This window comes from Anser cygnoides, chromosome 14 (assembly GCF_040182565.1).
Source record: "Anser cygnoides isolate HZ-2024a breed goose chromosome 14, Taihu_goose_T2T_genome, whole genome shotgun sequence".
NCBI classification, from domain to species: domain Eukaryota; kingdom Metazoa; phylum Chordata; class Aves; order Anseriformes; family Anatidae; genus Anser; species Anser cygnoides.
This window is the reverse complement of record NC_089886.1, coordinates 3742764-3759237: the sequence shown is the minus strand read 5'-3', so window position 1 is coordinate 3759237 and position 16474 is coordinate 3742764. Positions and strand designations below refer to the sequence as shown.

The 16474-nt window shown below is 48.4% G+C and overlaps 1 long non-coding RNA gene across 5 annotated transcripts; it reads left to right on the top strand.

Moving 5' to 3' along the window:
- The first annotated feature begins 17 nt into the window (after nt 1-17).
- LOC106032647 (uncharacterized) lies at nt 18-16264 on the top strand. Of its 5 annotated transcripts, none has more exons than XR_010824873.1 (5): nt 27-137; nt 5225-5381; nt 11514-11713; nt 12073-12167; nt 16074-16264. It is a non-coding gene; the product is annotated as an uncharacterized lncRNA (long non-coding RNA). The 5 variants fall into 5 exon arrangements; XR_010824874.1 differs by having other exon boundaries at nt 5225-5313; nt 16074-16260; XR_010824875.1 differs by lacking the exon at nt 5225-5381 and having other exon boundaries at nt 16074-16255.
- The last annotated feature ends 210 nt before the right edge of the window (nt 16265-16474 follow it).

Below are 16474 nucleotides of genomic sequence, written 5' to 3'. Positions count from 1 at the left end.
GGGCCGGGGCTGGGGCTGGGGCTGGGGCTAGGGCCGGGGACAGGGACAGGGACAGGGACAGGACCGGGGGTCCCCGGGCTGGAGGTGTCCCCCGGCACCCGGAGCATCCATCCCGGGGGGGCGGCTGCCGCGGCCAGGTAAGGCTGCTGCGCAAGCCGGGGCTGGTAGAGGTGGGGGGGGGGGGGGGGGGGGGGGGGGGGGGGAAGCAGAACTGCTCCCTCTCTGCTCGGGCGGTTGGGGAAAGGATTTATTTACTGGAGGGAGAAGCCAGGGATTGCTAGGAGTTGTTTATAAATTCTCAAAGTGGAGGAGTCCGGAGATAAAGTTGTCTCACGCCGCTTTGCACAAGCGGCAAACATCGCCGCGTGACGCTGAAATCCCACCGCAGCAGTGAAGGATCGCTCCCTGTCCCCTTCCTTCCCCAGAGCACCCACAGCTCACTTACACCCCCGTTGCCTGCTTGTCCCCCAGCCCGGCCGTTCCCTCGCTCAGGAGCCCAGCCCTGTTTGGTTTCGCTCTGGTGCCAGCTGTGCGCCCGCAGCCCGCTCGCCGAGCGCTGCGACAGAACCACAGGAGGGACGCGCCAGGTGCCCAGCGCGTTGCTCCCCAACCCTTCTCCGGTAACTCCTCACATACCCGTCTGATCCACGCTGCAGACTGGACTCAGTTCCCTGTGTGGATAATACCCGACTTTAAGCCCTGCCTGGCTCTTTTGCCCCCTGCGTTAGCAAAATCTGATGCCTTATGTCTGAATTGAATTGAAATGTGTCTGAATTATGTCTGCATCCGGCCATGGAGCACGTCCTTTAGCTCCTTAACCGGATCACTTCAAGCTCTCTCCCTTGCTCTGACTTCAGGGGCACGACTTTGCTCTGCGCAAGACGTGTTGGCCCTTCCACACCATACATCTGCCCATCGGCATCGGTTTCCTGCAGCCCGAAGCGAGCCCCATGCTGCAGAGGTCAGACTGCTGCAGGCAGCAGCTCCTCGGATCCGTTTGGGATGCCTTCTGAAAGGGTTGGCATCGGGCTTGGTACATCGCCTTCCCGGAATACCACGTTGGTTTTGTTGAAACCTATTTTGTCTGCGTATTCTGGCAAGTGCAGAACATGTTGGTAGCTCGTAAACAAGAACTCCTGAACACCAAAATACTAGATTAAAATATAAATATTTAAAATTTTGGCTTAAACGATTGGTATTTGAATTTCCGTTGGAAAAAAAATCGACATTTTCCACAAAAAGAGACATGATTTTTCAAACTGACCCTAAAACAATGTCTCCTTATGTGCGCGCACACATACACAAGAAATGTTATCACTAAGTTGGCTGAAGGGAGTTTTTATCTGCTTCTGGAAATTTGATATTAGGTGTGTGGTTATCAGCTCAGATCATCCACGGCTGAAACCCGAGATTTTTCGATGTATATAACCGAGCACCTTCTCCATGCAGAGGCTGCTCCCCAGCCACCAGGTCTCTAACAACGGGCTGGGGGGGCTGTGCTCCTGCGTCAGTGCTGGAGACAGGACGCGTGCACAGGCACCTTGTAAGCTTGTCAGCTGTTTGTTTTCCCAAATATATTTGTATCCCTCCTTTTAGAAAAATTCCATATAGGCAGTAATACAGAAAGAGGATATTCTCCTCATTTTCCATGCATATTTTCTCGCAAAGCCAGGAGGAAAGCTGGCTGACTGAGGTAATTATTCAGATAGCAGCATCAATCATTAATCACGGGAATTCTCTCTAACTCCAAGCAAGGCATTTCCATGCCAAATTCAGAACATCTGCTCACTCAGGGAAACGGTCTTTGTGCAGTGCTGGACGGAGGGCTGGAAGCAAGTGGTGTGGAGACTTGTTAGCAAGCGCTCCCAGCCTGGAAGAGCGGGGTAGAGGAGCCAGGGTGGGTGCAGAAAGGAGCTGAGCTGCTCTTGACGGTGCTCCTGTGTCAGGAGGACAGCTCCCCGCTTTGGGCAGGGGCACTAGCAGGAGCATTTTTGCACTGAAAAATACTTGCCAGCCCGCTGCCGAGTCCCGCCAGCGGGCTGAGCATCTCCTGTCTCCAACCAGACGGCATCAGGTGTGCTTCTGCGTGCTCAGACCTGTACGGCTCCAGCTCCCAGGTCTGCTCTTACTGACAGCAGCGGCAGTGTCCTGTGGAGAGCTGGAAAGGGATCCAACCCTGCTGCTGCTCTCGGTCCCAGCCTGGGTCTGCAGCCGCTCACAGGAAGCACTGGCTTGGGGGGGATGAGCGTGGTTTTGATTAGGGACGAGGAATCTGCTGCCTCCTGCCAAGAGGGGGAATGGGGAGGTTGTGTCCTCCTGAGCATTGCTGTTTCTTCTTCCTCCTCAGCACAAAGCCGTTGCTTTGCACGCCACGGCACTCCCCTGTCCAGCAGGTGCCAGTGCTAGAGGTGCAAGGCAAGGAGCTTCCCACACCTTCCCAGGGGCCCTGCAGTTCCTGTGGGCGAGGGACTTGGTAACTCGTGGCCGATTCACACGTGACCAGGCTGGGAAATAAAAGAACAACTCAGCAGAGAGGGTATGTGAGAGATGAAAAGGGATTACACATTTCTCATCCAACTGCAAAGGATCTGCGGACTGTGATGCGTTTTACTGCAAATCCTGCTGATCCAGGGATAAATTGCCTTTAAATATTAACCTTTTAATAACATATTGTGGCTTCAACTGCTGGGCAAGATACAAGCAAAACAACATTAAAGCTTGCTGCTGTGGCCAGAGTCACAGGGCACTGGGGTCTAATGCCTGGGGTCTCTTCAAGGGGCTGCGTCCCATGAGCAGAAGCCAGCAGGTTACAGAGCGATGTGTACAGCCCCCCCCGAGCAATGTGCAAGCTGTGATAAGGGGGCAGCTCCACGGGCTGCATCTGCCAGGCAAATCCAGGCAGCGGGAAGTCAGGGGCCACATGGCAGAAATAGCTGTCCCCTCCAGGAGCTACCCGCCAAGCTCCTTTTTGCGGGCAGGGAGACATAAGTGCTTTCTGCAGGAATGTGTAGAAGGTGGATTAAGGACTACGAAGACTGGGAGCACGCACAGAGTCCCCACTATCAATGGCTGCAAAGCTCTTCTCTGCCCTTCCCTGCCCTCAGCCTGGTTACATCTTGCTGGAGAAATCCTTTCCCAGGAAGAATTAGGCAGTGAGGGGAATCCCCTGCTCTTTTCATCCCCCTTTTGCTATTCTACTCTGTAGGGAACATCTCTGCAAGATGTCTGGAGTAGCTGGTGTCCCATGAGGACAAGATATGTCTTTAGACCCACAGGCAAGACTCAGCTCGGACTGCAGATTCACAAAATACCTCTTTGCCATCTCCCTCATTACTCAGCAGCCCTTTTTGTCAGGCATCCCAAAGCCCCGTTTGCCTGTCTGACCACCACGTAGTGCCCAGAGCTGGGCAAGTTCAACCGAGCTTCCCAAAGGTTTTGAGCAACACAAGAATCTACCTAACCCCACGGTTGGATGGGCACTTTGCTGCTGTAAAAGTGATGTTAATTATTAAAATAGACAGCACATAGGGATGAAGTCTTCCAGAAACATTCTCACCTCTCCTCGCCCCAAATTGTCAGTGCAAATGCTGAAGCAGACCTGAGAGGAGGTGCTGGGGATGGGGAGATCTCAGGGGTACATCCAACGCGTCCCCCAGACCCTCGAGCACCAGCCAGCGCTCAGGGCAGTGCCCATCAGCCGTCCCCAGGCTCCTGCCAGCAGGAGGGCCACGAAGAGCCCTCTCCCACGTCCCGATGTCTTCCTCTGCCACAGCTCCTGGCGAGCAGGAGACGCGGCCACATCTGGAGTCTGGAGCTGCAGCCGTGCTCCTGCACAGGAACCATCCCCACGAGCCGCAGGGGTTTTGGCTGGGGTGAGCCGGCTCGGTGCAGACATGCTCGAAGCAGGGAGCAGAGCAATATTGCAACAGGCGGCTGCAGCACGGATGGAGAGGCACTTTTCCCCGCCGTGCAGGGACAAGACAGCCAGCTGTGACTCACGCTCCTTGCTCCCATCCCCCAGGTCCGTTTGCCACACTGCAGCTATTGATAAGGCCTTGAAAGAGCAGGAAGTTTCCCTGGCAGAGGCGCCTGGGCGGGCATCGTGTGGTTGTACTGCTAATGAGCCTAAGTGGAGCACTTTGCCCAAAGCATTTACGAGTTTCCAAGCTTTGACTGTAGCACCAACAGCCGCCTGCTTGGCCGCTACCATGCTCCGTATGCAAAGGGACACTGCCACCAGCACCACCGCCGTGCCAGCTTTAATAAGGCAGAGAAGACAGGGAGCTGCCAACGCGAAGATCGAGGGACGGGTTGGTGTTCAACCAGTGCACATTCAGCAATGCGGGCCGTGCAGCCTGCGATAGCAAGGTGACAGTCGTGGGGATAACACTTCCCCAGCTCTCTCAAAGAAATGGGGGCTCCCGTGACCTGCTCTCCTCTGTGTTAGACCCTCCACGCTCACAGAGAGAGAACTGGGGCATGTAGAAAGAGCAGCGGAGCAGGGAGGAGGTTTACTCTGAGGTTGGAGGCAGGAGTGTCTCTGGAAGCTACAAGCAAGCTGCGAGCCTGAGGAACTTCATGCTCCATCAGCCAAGCATCTGCAACAGCCACCCTGAAGTCCCGGAAATAGCTGCAGGGAGGACTGTGCGTTTGCCACCCTCTGACTGCCCACGGCTGGGGGACAAAGCCTTGCCCAGGCTCTCCCAGCCCTCCTCCTAAACCCCAACGATGTTAAACGTGACCGTCAGGTGTTACCTCCCCGGCAGTGACCTCCTGATGGACAAAACGTCCTTGAAAGTGCCCCTGGCAGTTAACCAGGTCCTCTGGGGTTTTCATCCCTTGGACGGTGGTTGGTGCTTTCAGCAGAAAACCGAGTCATTTTGTTCAAAGAGCTGAATGAGAAAAGCTGAGCCTCAGCCAGTTTCTACTGGAAAACAACAGTGAAAACATGGAGAAAAAAAAAAAGCTTTGAAAGAAGCGTGGAGCCCTAAGAGAGGTTTGTCAGCTGCGGTGGCTGTCCTGCCCTCTCTGATGCTGGAGGGAAACGGAGAGGACAGGAGCCAAGGGGGAGGGGGAGGAGGTGTCTTCTGTGGACGGGTTTTGTCCCTACAAACTTTACATTTCCCTCCCTCAGCTGTCAGTGCCCGAGTCTTTGCAGTCAAAGTGGGACCATTTGCAGACAAAGCGGGACGCACTACGGTGCATTTTGTCTGCCCTGTTTCAGGTACCTGCCCGAGGATGAGCTGTGACTTGTGACCCGATGGGAACCTAAGCCCAGCTGTACGCATCTGCACCCCAGAGATCCGCGTTTAGGTAAAATAATCCCCACTCCTGGCTTTCAGGTCTCATCTCATGCCAGACAAGAGCCAAGGACTCAGCAGGTGAGAGGAGCTCCCTTTGAGCTCCGGCTTCATGAGATCACTCCCCTCCTGCTAACACAGATGCGGTGTTTGGCATGTGCACTAACAGCACGTGAGTGCACGGCTTCTCACGCAGACCCAGTTGGCAAATGGAAATGCGAAGAAAACATTCTTTTCTGCTTATGGAAGCTGGATATCTAACTCTTTGGAAAAACTAATGGCAATTTGGAGCTTGGCTTTTGTAAATTGCCCTGAAATTCTCACTAATTGCGAGCAATTATTTAGTCCTCAAATTTAGTGTTGTGGCTTTGTGTGCGTGTGTGTGCGCATGTATGATTGTCTTCAGCTAAATATAGTTTCCTCCATGTTTACCCCTCCGAGCATCCTTCCACCCTTCTGCTTCTATTATTCTCTTGGAGGAAAGGGATTTTGTTACGCTGCCAAGCCCAGCTGGGCTGGGGTAGCAGCTCATCATCAGGGAACGAGGAGCAGGCTAATTTTAAAAGGTGAGCACTGCTATTTGCACGGAAACATCTCTGCAATCAATAACACCAGGAGGAAGAATGGCAAACAGAGTTAAACCGAGATCTTTGAAGTTGCAAATCCTAATCAGAACACTTGAAATCTGCAGGAAAATTTACTCGAGAGATGCAAACACCACTTCTTTGCGGGCAACAATTTGACTAAACAAGCACAGTGAGACAGTTTCTCATTTATGTTAATGGAGAAGCGTCTTTTGTTCGTGTTCAGTCCCACTGATTCCCTGCACACAATGTCCTATTTAAGCTCCATTAATTCGCTGCAGAGACTGTAGGAAGAATTCGTGTTCATCCTTGTTGGGAGGACTCACAAGTTCACCACTAGTGAAAGAAAAAAAACTGAAGATAGCAGCAGCGAAGGGCTCAGACTAAAAAATAAAAATAAAAATAAAAGAGAAAGAGAAAATTGGAAAATTAGAAGTGGAGCCTTGTCTCCGCTGAAGACATCCTCGTTGTGCCTAAGGCAGGAATTCACCCTTCAACTTCTTTATGGCAAGTATCCAACTTGCCTTTGTCAGATACTTTGTCGGAAATGTGATCAGAACCGTGCCTTTGGGACCTTTATCCAAAGTTGAAGGAAATTCTGATTCTTCAGAATGTGTTATTTTTGCAAAAGGCTCATCACTCTGAGTCCTTATTTCAGAGTGCCCCTCGGCGTGACCGCTACCAAAAGGAAGTTATGCACGAAAACTTCGGGTCGAGCCTGGAGCAGCGATAGGAGTGGCTCTCTGGTTTTCCCGGCGGATATTTATTGCTGTTGCGGTGATAGCTAATTGCCTGATTGTAATTTGTACCTGATCGACACCTTTCCTCCAAAACCTGGGGAAACAAATAGAAAAATTTGCTGCGATACATTTCTACAAGCCACAAGGGCCCCATTTTGGTACCCGGCAGAAGCCAAACCCGCAGGAGGGATTTCCACCTGCTCCAGCAGCTGGTGATTTGATAATATTTGGGCAGACAGTGCCACCAAAAGGAAACGTAATAAACTACCCAGCCAAAAAAAGCTTTTTTTTGGGTGCTTTCCGAGCAGTTGCCATGACAACTGTCCCTCCACAGGCCTTTGCTTTGTTCCCCCATCAGCTCCTCAGACAAGCTTTGGTGCATCCGTCTCTATCAGATATGCGGGCCCAAAGTACCAGGGATGAAAAATTAATGGTTTTGGTCATTCAGCTAAAAACTTCCTTCTTAGCCTAGCGGCTAAAGATTTTTCAGCCCTATGCAACAGTCTCTTAAAATTGCTTGGATACTAAATCGCAACACGTGGAGAAACTTTATTCCTTGAGGGTTTTTAAATAACCTGTTCCCCCATCTCCTGCAAGGCAACACTTTACTCGTGCCTCTGATTAACTGGCATGCTTCCTCATTTTTCTTCAAAGCAGGCATTGCAGGGGGAAATTAGAAATACGGGAGTTTGCCTGGATCCCTAAAGCACCCGCTGGTGTAGGTGACGTGGCTCGTGGATGCAGCTGAGGGGCTGAGCACGGCTCTGTCCCACGGGACCCCCGGAGCATCGGTGCCGGCCCTTCCCCAGGCGGTGCAGATGATGCGCTGGGTGCTAGAGGGGCCGTACAACAAGCCGAGAGCACAACGGCACGTTTGTTTCATTATATGAGAATATTCTCATTTATTTGGGAAGATGGTGACAGTGATTTTGTGGTGCTGGGTTTGTCTGGGCTGCTCGGTGACTGCAGGGGGAGCTCCTCAGCTGCGCACCGGGGTGGTCCCAGGTGGTGCCTGGGCTCAGGGGTTTCACCCACCGGGGATCCAGCATCACCTTTCAGGAGGCACTAACAAGTGTTTCCCTCCTTCCGTGTAATTCAAACCTTCATTTTCTGTTTCCAAAGGCACCTTCTTGCCCTAACTAATGATAAAACCAGGCCGTCCTTTCCTTTGATTTTCCCTAATTCAAGAAAAATTGCCACCAGGCTGAAGGTGCCACTATGAGGCTTGCAGGGAGCCTACAGGGACGGGGACAGGGACACGAGTGGCAGGCAGTGGCCGGGGCAGTGAGAATTCTCCGACCGATGACATCCTGGAGGTGCTTTCACAGGACTCAGCCACTGAGATCGTTTTTTTTTTTTTTACAACAGCTTTTAAATCCATTTCATTTCAACATTAAATGCATATGCCATACTCATCGACAGCTATGCGATGGTTTAAAAAGCTGTTTTCTTCCCTTAAAAATCCTGCCACGGTTTTACTCCTGATTGCTCTCGGGTTCCCTCTAATCCTGCTGTCCAGCAGAGGCTGCAGCAGTTCTTCCATGCCTCTGCTCTGATGCAGACCACCTCTAGGACCGTGATTTGCAGCATTTGGTTTGTCACACAAGCAATTACTTTCCGTTCAGTGAGTACATGCAGGTGCCAACTAGCAGATGCAGCCAACAGACTGGTTTGAAAGGGCTAAGGGTGGCAAATGCCCTTTCCAGTCTGGACTGTGACATTTATATATACGGAATAAAGTTATCTGCCCAGGTTGTTTTTTGTTTGTTTGTTGTTTGTCTGTTTGGTTTATTTGCTTGATGTTAGTTTCAGCATCTTTTCTCTGGCTTTCTGCCTATCCCTGTCAGAAAGAGTAATGCCAGAGGAATAAATCCAAAGCTGATTCAATTTTTGTCGCTGCTGCTACATGAGGATTGGGGCAGACATGGGTGAGTGAGGACCCTCCCAAAGGCAGGCTGGGGCTGTGCGGGGAGGTGGGGTGGGAAGGAGGGGAAGCTCCTATTTCAGCACTGCTTGGATGGGGCATGAGGTACCCTGTGTTCCAATGGCAAGGGCAATGTGATTGCAAAAAGGCTGAGACGAAAGACAAGAGTGAGAAAAATGCTCCTGGTGAGAGACTTGAAGGAAGCACCAGATGACCGTTTGCTGAACTACCCCAGAATCTTCCCACTCCATCTGCTGTTGCTGCTCGGTGGAAAAAGGATGAAAATCATGCAAATCATACCAAAAACTAGATGTACGGAACTGCTGTGCATGAAGGCAAACAGAAACACTCAGCTTGTTTTATCACCCACTAGCTGCTAGCTACTGCGCAGCGCTTCCTCCAGCCTGTGCGACCCAAACCTCAGAGCTGCACCTGGAGGTGCTTTGGCTGGACGTGCTTTGTTCACCCCCATCACTCAGCACCCCGGCTCTGTCTGCAGAGCTGCCCTGGCTGTGTGGGCACTGGGAAATCTGAAGGGAATGAGCTGCATTTAGTGCCAGCAGCACCAGTGGTGCTGTTACCACCCCTGGCAGTGCCTCTCCAGCTGCCAGGCTCCCCGCTGCCTTCTCTCCTCTTTGTTGTAAGAGTTTTCATGTTTTATTAAACCTCAGAATTCCTTGATTATCCGTGAGCAGTATCATCCTATTTTCTGGCCTTTTTTTTTTTCCCCATGAGACAGCAGTACTGATTTTTGAGGGGGAGAAAAAAAAAGAAAAAAAAAAAAAAAAAAAGAGCTCATTAGCGATTTCCTTGCTAGTGATTCAAGAGTGCCGTGGTTTCCCTTCAGCTCCTCCAGAGTTTTCAGTAGTTCCTTCTCCTGTCCATTTTCCGTGATAACTGAGTATGAGAAACATCTGCACCCCATTAGGAGCAGCTTTGGGTACATAAAACTGAATACAAAGGGTAAAAAAATGTTTGATGGCCGAGTCACGCTCTCATCCAGGAAGCAATCTGGCAATCAGCACAGGGTCCCTGGAGTATCCAAGCTGAAAAACAGGCTCGACCCTCATTTCTAGCACATCAGTGAAGCTACTTATTCTGTTAAAACACTAAATCTGCTATGAATCATACCTAGAGCATGAGGAAGCTGATGTCTTCTGTGTCACTTAACACTGTAGTCCTCCTTTTTGGTACAAACTATCCAGTGAAGTGCTGTCACCACGTTACCACCCAGAGAGAGGGGCTTTTGCCCACTTTCTGGCTGCTACAGAAATCGCCTTCATGTATTGTTTTCTCAGAAGGCGGCACTCAGTGCTAGAAACCCGACCCATCAAGAAGCTTCAGGTAGATCTGATTTTGGTAAACTGGGGGCTGTTTGGCTAACCTGCCAGACAGCAGGGATGTGTGGTTAATGTGGACACCTCTGTGGGATATGTCCCTGCTGGACTCGGGCCCTGAGCCAACCACTCCCATGGCTGGCTGTACACCCCAAATGCCTGCCTGGTCGCACAGACGCACCCTCTGCGACCTTTTTTTGGGAAATTCGGAGGCTGAGCAGGCCAGCCGGAATGCCCAGGCCGCTCGACTTAAGGCACAGCCATTAGTGCCACCAAGAAGACCAAGTACAGCCCTGAAATGAGCTCCTGGTGCTGCTGAGGGAAGCAGGGGCCCTGCCTGGGCCCTGCGGGGCTCGGCCTTGCCTCAGCGGGCCTCAGGCCCCGGGCCTGCTCCTTCTGGCGGCCAGCACACGGCTGGACACCGTTACCACACTTTCACAGCTGCGAGGACGTTTCTGTCAGTCCCTGAAGACGACTCAGAAACATTCACCTGGCTTTTATTTTATTTTATTTTTACATACAACCTGTTCGCGTTTTCTCTGCGCCCACGTGATCTAAAAGCTATTTTGCGCAGTCTGACTCCCAAGCTGAAGTCTTTGCAGGCTGAGGACTGTTTCAGGCACAAAGGCTGACCGCATTTGATATCCTCATCTGCTGATTTTCTTAGTCTTTATGCGGATGTAATCACAAGATTCATGTTCCTACTTTCAAGTGAGAGCACAATCAAAGAAATAATATCCACCTCGTCAGGGTTCAGACATGCCTGGGGAAGGTAATAAAATATTAAAAAAATGGAAAATGGTTTTCGTGCTGTCTATTGCTGCAGCTGAGAGAGCGTTGCTGAGAGCCGGGAGGAGATTCCTCCAAATTTAATAGCCAAGACTTAGATGGATAACTAGAAATAAATTAAGACAATCTTAGACCGGAGCCAAATGGCCTGCTACAGTGTAGACAGAGGATCATGGCTTGGGAAGCATGGTGATTAATTTGTTTTCATAGAGTAATTACCAATTAATCATTTGGCTAATGATGTTGTATTATGAATTAGTTATAAACAGACTTCATCCCAATTATAAGGACTCAACTAGATCATTTAATTGAATGTTTATTCTTCCAAAAGTGCTTCACAAGACTTTTTTAGCAGCTGAACACATACATCTAACCGGAAAAAGGCACACGTTTAAAATCACCGGCTGCTAAAGATGCCTTAAATTATACCCTGTTGTAATTAGGAGGCTCAGTGGTGTATCTGTAGCTGCTTGACCTCTGTAATAATGCTAGTTGTTTAAGCATGCATTCATTCTTTTACATCAGATCCTTTTCCCTGAAAACGTTGGTATTCAGTGTTGTTGTTTTTTTAACTTCATCAGATAAGTGGGACTAAAATAAACATTCTTCTCTAGTCTGACACGTGGCAGCATTAACAACGAGTTGAAAATAAAATTGCACATAATAAGTTGTTTAGAAGAATGTCCTCGAAGTTGCTGCATAAAATACCAGCTGTACATAGCAGTATAATACTTAGCAATTCAAGCTCCCCCCTGGGGGTACATCTGCCAGATATAAATATTAATGAAAGGGAATTGTGACAGAAAGATTAAGATTCATTAATCATTATTATTATCCAGCATCAGGTGCTAACAGGGCAGCTGCTTGGAGGGAGGCGCTGTCACCTTGACCTCGCACACACATTTGTGAGGATGCCATAAGAAAGTGAGGTCTTCAAAGGAGGAAACAAACACACTGCTGCTCGATGGGGAGGACTTCGGGAGCAAACCCAAAGGTCTGTGGCCGTGTGTGGAGTCCCCAGGAGGATGCGGTGGGACAGGTGAGGACGTGGAGCACAGCCTCTGGTGTAAGCAGACAGCATAGCATCCTCATTCTTTGCATTGCCGGGTCGATTCCTCCGGTTGATTTCCCCTCTCCTTGGGATCCACATGCAGCCCATATGCTGACAGCATTGCAGCTATGGGGAAAATATGGTCAGAGAAACCAGGAAAAGCTGCAGCTCACATGCTCCGGTGGGATACAGGAGATTTCATAAACTTTCCCATCTGACATGTTGTTCAAACACTTTGCAGCTGTCAGAGCCCTATTGTTCAGGTTTATATTGTGCTGGCTTTATATTTTGTTGTTGTTGTTGTTTTTTTGTTTTCATTTTGTTTTGTTTTGTTTTTGATGTCTCAGCCATTGCAGAGCTTCAGAGTGGGAAAGAGAGGGAACTGCAGCCTTCACACTGATCCTTGCCTCCCAGCCATTTTGGTGTCTATTTTCACAGCCAGGTGAGCTGAACTCCTCACTCTCTGCCACACTCCCTTTGTCCTGCACATACTGCCAGCTGCCTTCAAACCTTGTTCCAGCAAGAGTTTCCATTTTAACTGCTTGCATTTGGCTTTACTTCTTAGTATTACCCAGCAAGAAACGTGCTTGCTCCTTGGTCCAATTGCAACAGAAGCAATTTCACACCTACCCCAGACTTTGCATTCTTTTTTTCTAAATTAATAACATGAGAAGGTGCCACAGTTTTTCCCCGGACTACAGGCAACCACCATGCAGGCTGCTGCGCTCCATGCAATAGTACAAGAACGCCATACGCTGGGTGTACATACTGAGAAATGCAGCACTAGAAACACAGCCATTCCCTGCACCTCTCAACAAGGCAATGTTTCAAATATTGGCTTGGAGGAGCCCCACAGATCAGGTGATCCTGTCGTAAGACTGTCCTGGGAAATACATGTCCCCATTGAAATCCACCAGTAGCAGAAACTAGCCCAAGGACACCGCCCTCGATAAAACACCGTTAACTGAAATACATAGCTCGTGCTTTTTTTTCCACGTGTGAGACTCTAATGGCTGCTGCAGAAGCCAAAATAAAGACTGCATAACTTGTATCAGGTGCTAGCATTGCTGCCTTATCCACACCTGCAAACCTCATCAGCTCGCATTCCTGGGAAAGGCGAAAGTGCCCTGAGCAGCCTGGGAGTCTGGCGGGAGTTAATGAGAACTGGTAGCACTGGGGTAGGGACAGGTAGATTTATGGGGGATTGCGTAGGTCAGGGGGCTTATTTGTTCTCTCCTCATCTGTTCCCACCTGTATCATTATCCAGGAAAGGATTACAGGCAGAAACAGCCTGCGCCTTCATCCCAGCACAGCTTTTCTCTTCATTTTTTAGGGAACTGTTGTTCTGGGCAGAAACCACACTTGGATTCCTCACACGTTCATTCTGGTGAAAATTAAGAGAGATAAAATCTACCTAGATAGATGGATATCTGTCTATCGAGACAGATATAGATATATACTTGTATGTCAGGACAGACTAACCAAATCTGCTTCAGGGGCCAGGTGTGACTGGGAGCACAGCTGCTTCCTCTCCTGAGGCACCAGCTCCCATTCACATCGCTGGAGCTCGCATCTCTTCCTTCCCCATCCATCCATATGTCTATTTATTCCTGGGGATTATTAGCCCTCAGCACAGCCCTTGGGCACTACATTCAACTTATTCCTGTTCAGCAAAACATAGCGTATAATGTTCAATGTGGTTCCTAAATTGCAATGGCAAAACAAAGAAGGACAGGATCAGCCTGTCTCAGCCATGTTGTTCCCCCAGCTAGCGGGCTTGCCAGCGATGTTTGTGTGCTGCAGTCTGTACGGGAGGTATATATTCCTTCACCACTTCAAGGTATCCTCTCATCACTCACGGTAAATGCCATTCTGAATGGGAGCCAACTTGTTTCATGTTAATGAATCACTTCCACTCCCCCGATCACTTTGCTGGGAGGGGACCTGTTTAAGCTTCTTTGTTTAATGCTGGGTTCTGCTTCTCTCTGATAAGTGCTACTTGCCAAAAGCTTCATTTCTAACGGAGTTCAAAGTGAAGTTATTAAGTCATATACGTCGACGTAATCAGGGTTTTGGAGAGGAAAGAGAGCTTAGCTAATCGCAGTCCTTGGGGCAGGATGCACCACTGATACTGTTAAATGTTGGTGAGCTAATTTTCTCCCTAAAACGGCATCTGCTGGGGTTCAAGTCACAGAAGTGAACATTTCAGCCTGTCGCTTTGCACCAGATGGGGGAATTGTGGGCCCAAGACCAATGTAGCTAAGGCTGAAGGAGTTTTCTTATAGATTTTAGGACACTGTGTCAAGATCTAAGGCCTGAAGTGCTCTAAAAGAAAAACTCCCTTTTTGCTGATTTCAGAGACAAATTCCACACCCTGCAATGTCTATGTGAACCATTATACTGACTTTGAAGTAGACTTTTCCCTAGGGGTATGCAGATTAACAAACCTTGTGACTATGTCCTTTTTCCCCCTTTCCAAATGAAATCTAACATCAGCTATTGAGAAAGAAGAACCTGCGTTAGAGCAAATCCCCAAAGACAGTTATGGTCATCACCACTTTTGTTATTAAAGGGCATATTTTGCTGTGGTTTGTTTGGTTTGCTTTATGAATTAACTTTGTGAATTCATGAGATTAAAAGCTTAAATGGGATCAATGAAGACTACACAGCATGCATCAAAGTAATTGCGGATTGTTTTTCCAGACTCCAGAAGACCAGTAATATTGAAGTACTAAGGGTTTAGAGCAATAATTATGAATTTTTCAAATAGAGAGATGAAAGGAAATACATTATCAGTACACTCAGCTGAACTCAACGGTTTGTTATTTCCAGCTGACTGGGACCTCTCTTGGGGCAAAGGTACATGATGTCCTCTCGAAGGTAGCAATCTGATCCACTGAGCAGTTTGAGAAAAATCATTTGCTGTCTGTGTACAGGATGTTAACTATGTGGAAAAGTAATAAAGCAGCGTAAGCCTTAGAGAGAATCACAGAAACTTCCAACGCTGCCTCCCATCCTTTCCTTTTTACTTCAGAGAAAAGCTGGATGGAAAATATATTAAAATCATGAGGTTTGTTCAGCTCCAGTTTCCAGATGGCAACATACGATATATTTGTTGGCATTTGCTTAAAACTAGGCTTTTCTGATCCAAAAGGGTAAAGCATGTAATATTCTCATCTCCCAAATCCTTGATTTCAGATGTTTGTAGTTCCCATAAATTATCAAGTACAGCCAATAGAAAGTAGTTTTTATGTAATGGAAGTAAGAGAGATTTGTGGATTTGATATTACATAGTGTGAACTATTTTAATATGTTGAATTTATAGAAAGGCTAAATTTAATATTCTCATAACAAATCACACCCAATTTTCAGACAGAATTGCCTCCCTCCTCTACCCAATCCCTTGAATTGAGATGATCCCACAGTATTTTGTATGGCCCCCTTTCAAAATTCCCAACACGTACGCCTTTGTGCTTAAAACAAGAAGCTATTTCATACAGCCTGACTCAGTTCAACCAGAGCCTGATTCTTCTTGTTATTTGGTGAGAAGGCGATGACTGAAGAGGATGAGTGGCAGGACGATGTTGCTGTATCCACCAGGTCGGGATGCAGGTGGGAAAAGCATGCTGGCTGCTCTACTTGCATTCCACTTCCAAGCCAGGCAGCTGCGTGTGGACGTTGGGATGAATTGTCACCGATCCGGCTGACCCCAGGTTTCCTGTAACAGCACCAAGCTCATGTCCACTGTGGGACATATGAGCTGCTGCCTAGCGGTGGTGCTTTGGGGTTTATACTGAGCGGTGCAGAGCAGGAAGACTAGGGTCAAAGTTCCTGTCCTCTGGTGGGTCCCAGCACCCAGCCAAAATCCCTTCCCTGCCTGTCAAAAACACCCAAGTGCAGAAATCATTACCCAAATGGTCAGGTGGCTTACAAGGCTGTAGCCTTTCTGGTCTCAGTGCCACATGCACCCGTGGGAAAAAGTGGTCTAACTATGGAGATGTGAAATAGCCAAAAACGATGTGTTTTACCTCTTGGATCACTGAGAGAAAATAGGTAACATCGGTACATTTAGCTGCAGGCTGCAGACCTCTAAAGAGAGGTATTTAAGTTTACTGCAACAAGCATGGAATCGTTACAGAAGCACTCAAAGATGCACTAAATTTCATGGTTGGAGTAAATGTGTCTATTTTGAAGAGAAACTGCCTACACACATAGCAGGAATAGGAAAAAGACGTGTTTCATCAACTTGTGTGGTGTCTCAAAGAGGTGACATAGTTGGCAGTACGGGCAGTATGTTGCAACATTTCACAATTGCGAAGAAAACATTAAGTTGAGCTTTTCTGGACAGATCCTCATCTGGTGTAAATCAGTGAAGCTTCACCAAAGTCAAGTTGCTCCTGGATGCCGTTGTCCAGTCTTCCAGAGTCAAAACTGATGTTTCATAGAAGCCCGTGGTTGCACATATTAAAGTAATCAAGAGCATTTTCATTACAGACTGTGCAAGTGAAATGAAGACAGACATAATGGAAATGTGTTCAAAAAGTTTTATTGACAAAGATTTTAAATAAAAATGCTTTTTTTCTCCTGTGTATGACTGTTGTCTAACAGATGCCATTAATACAATGGGAGGATTGTAGTGGAGGGGAGAGGAAATGTATTTCCCAATCCCTACTGGAAATTATGTCTCTGCTTAATTCCTCCAAGCAGCTTAGATTTAAATAATTCTTATTTTTTCCCATTGGCCATTTC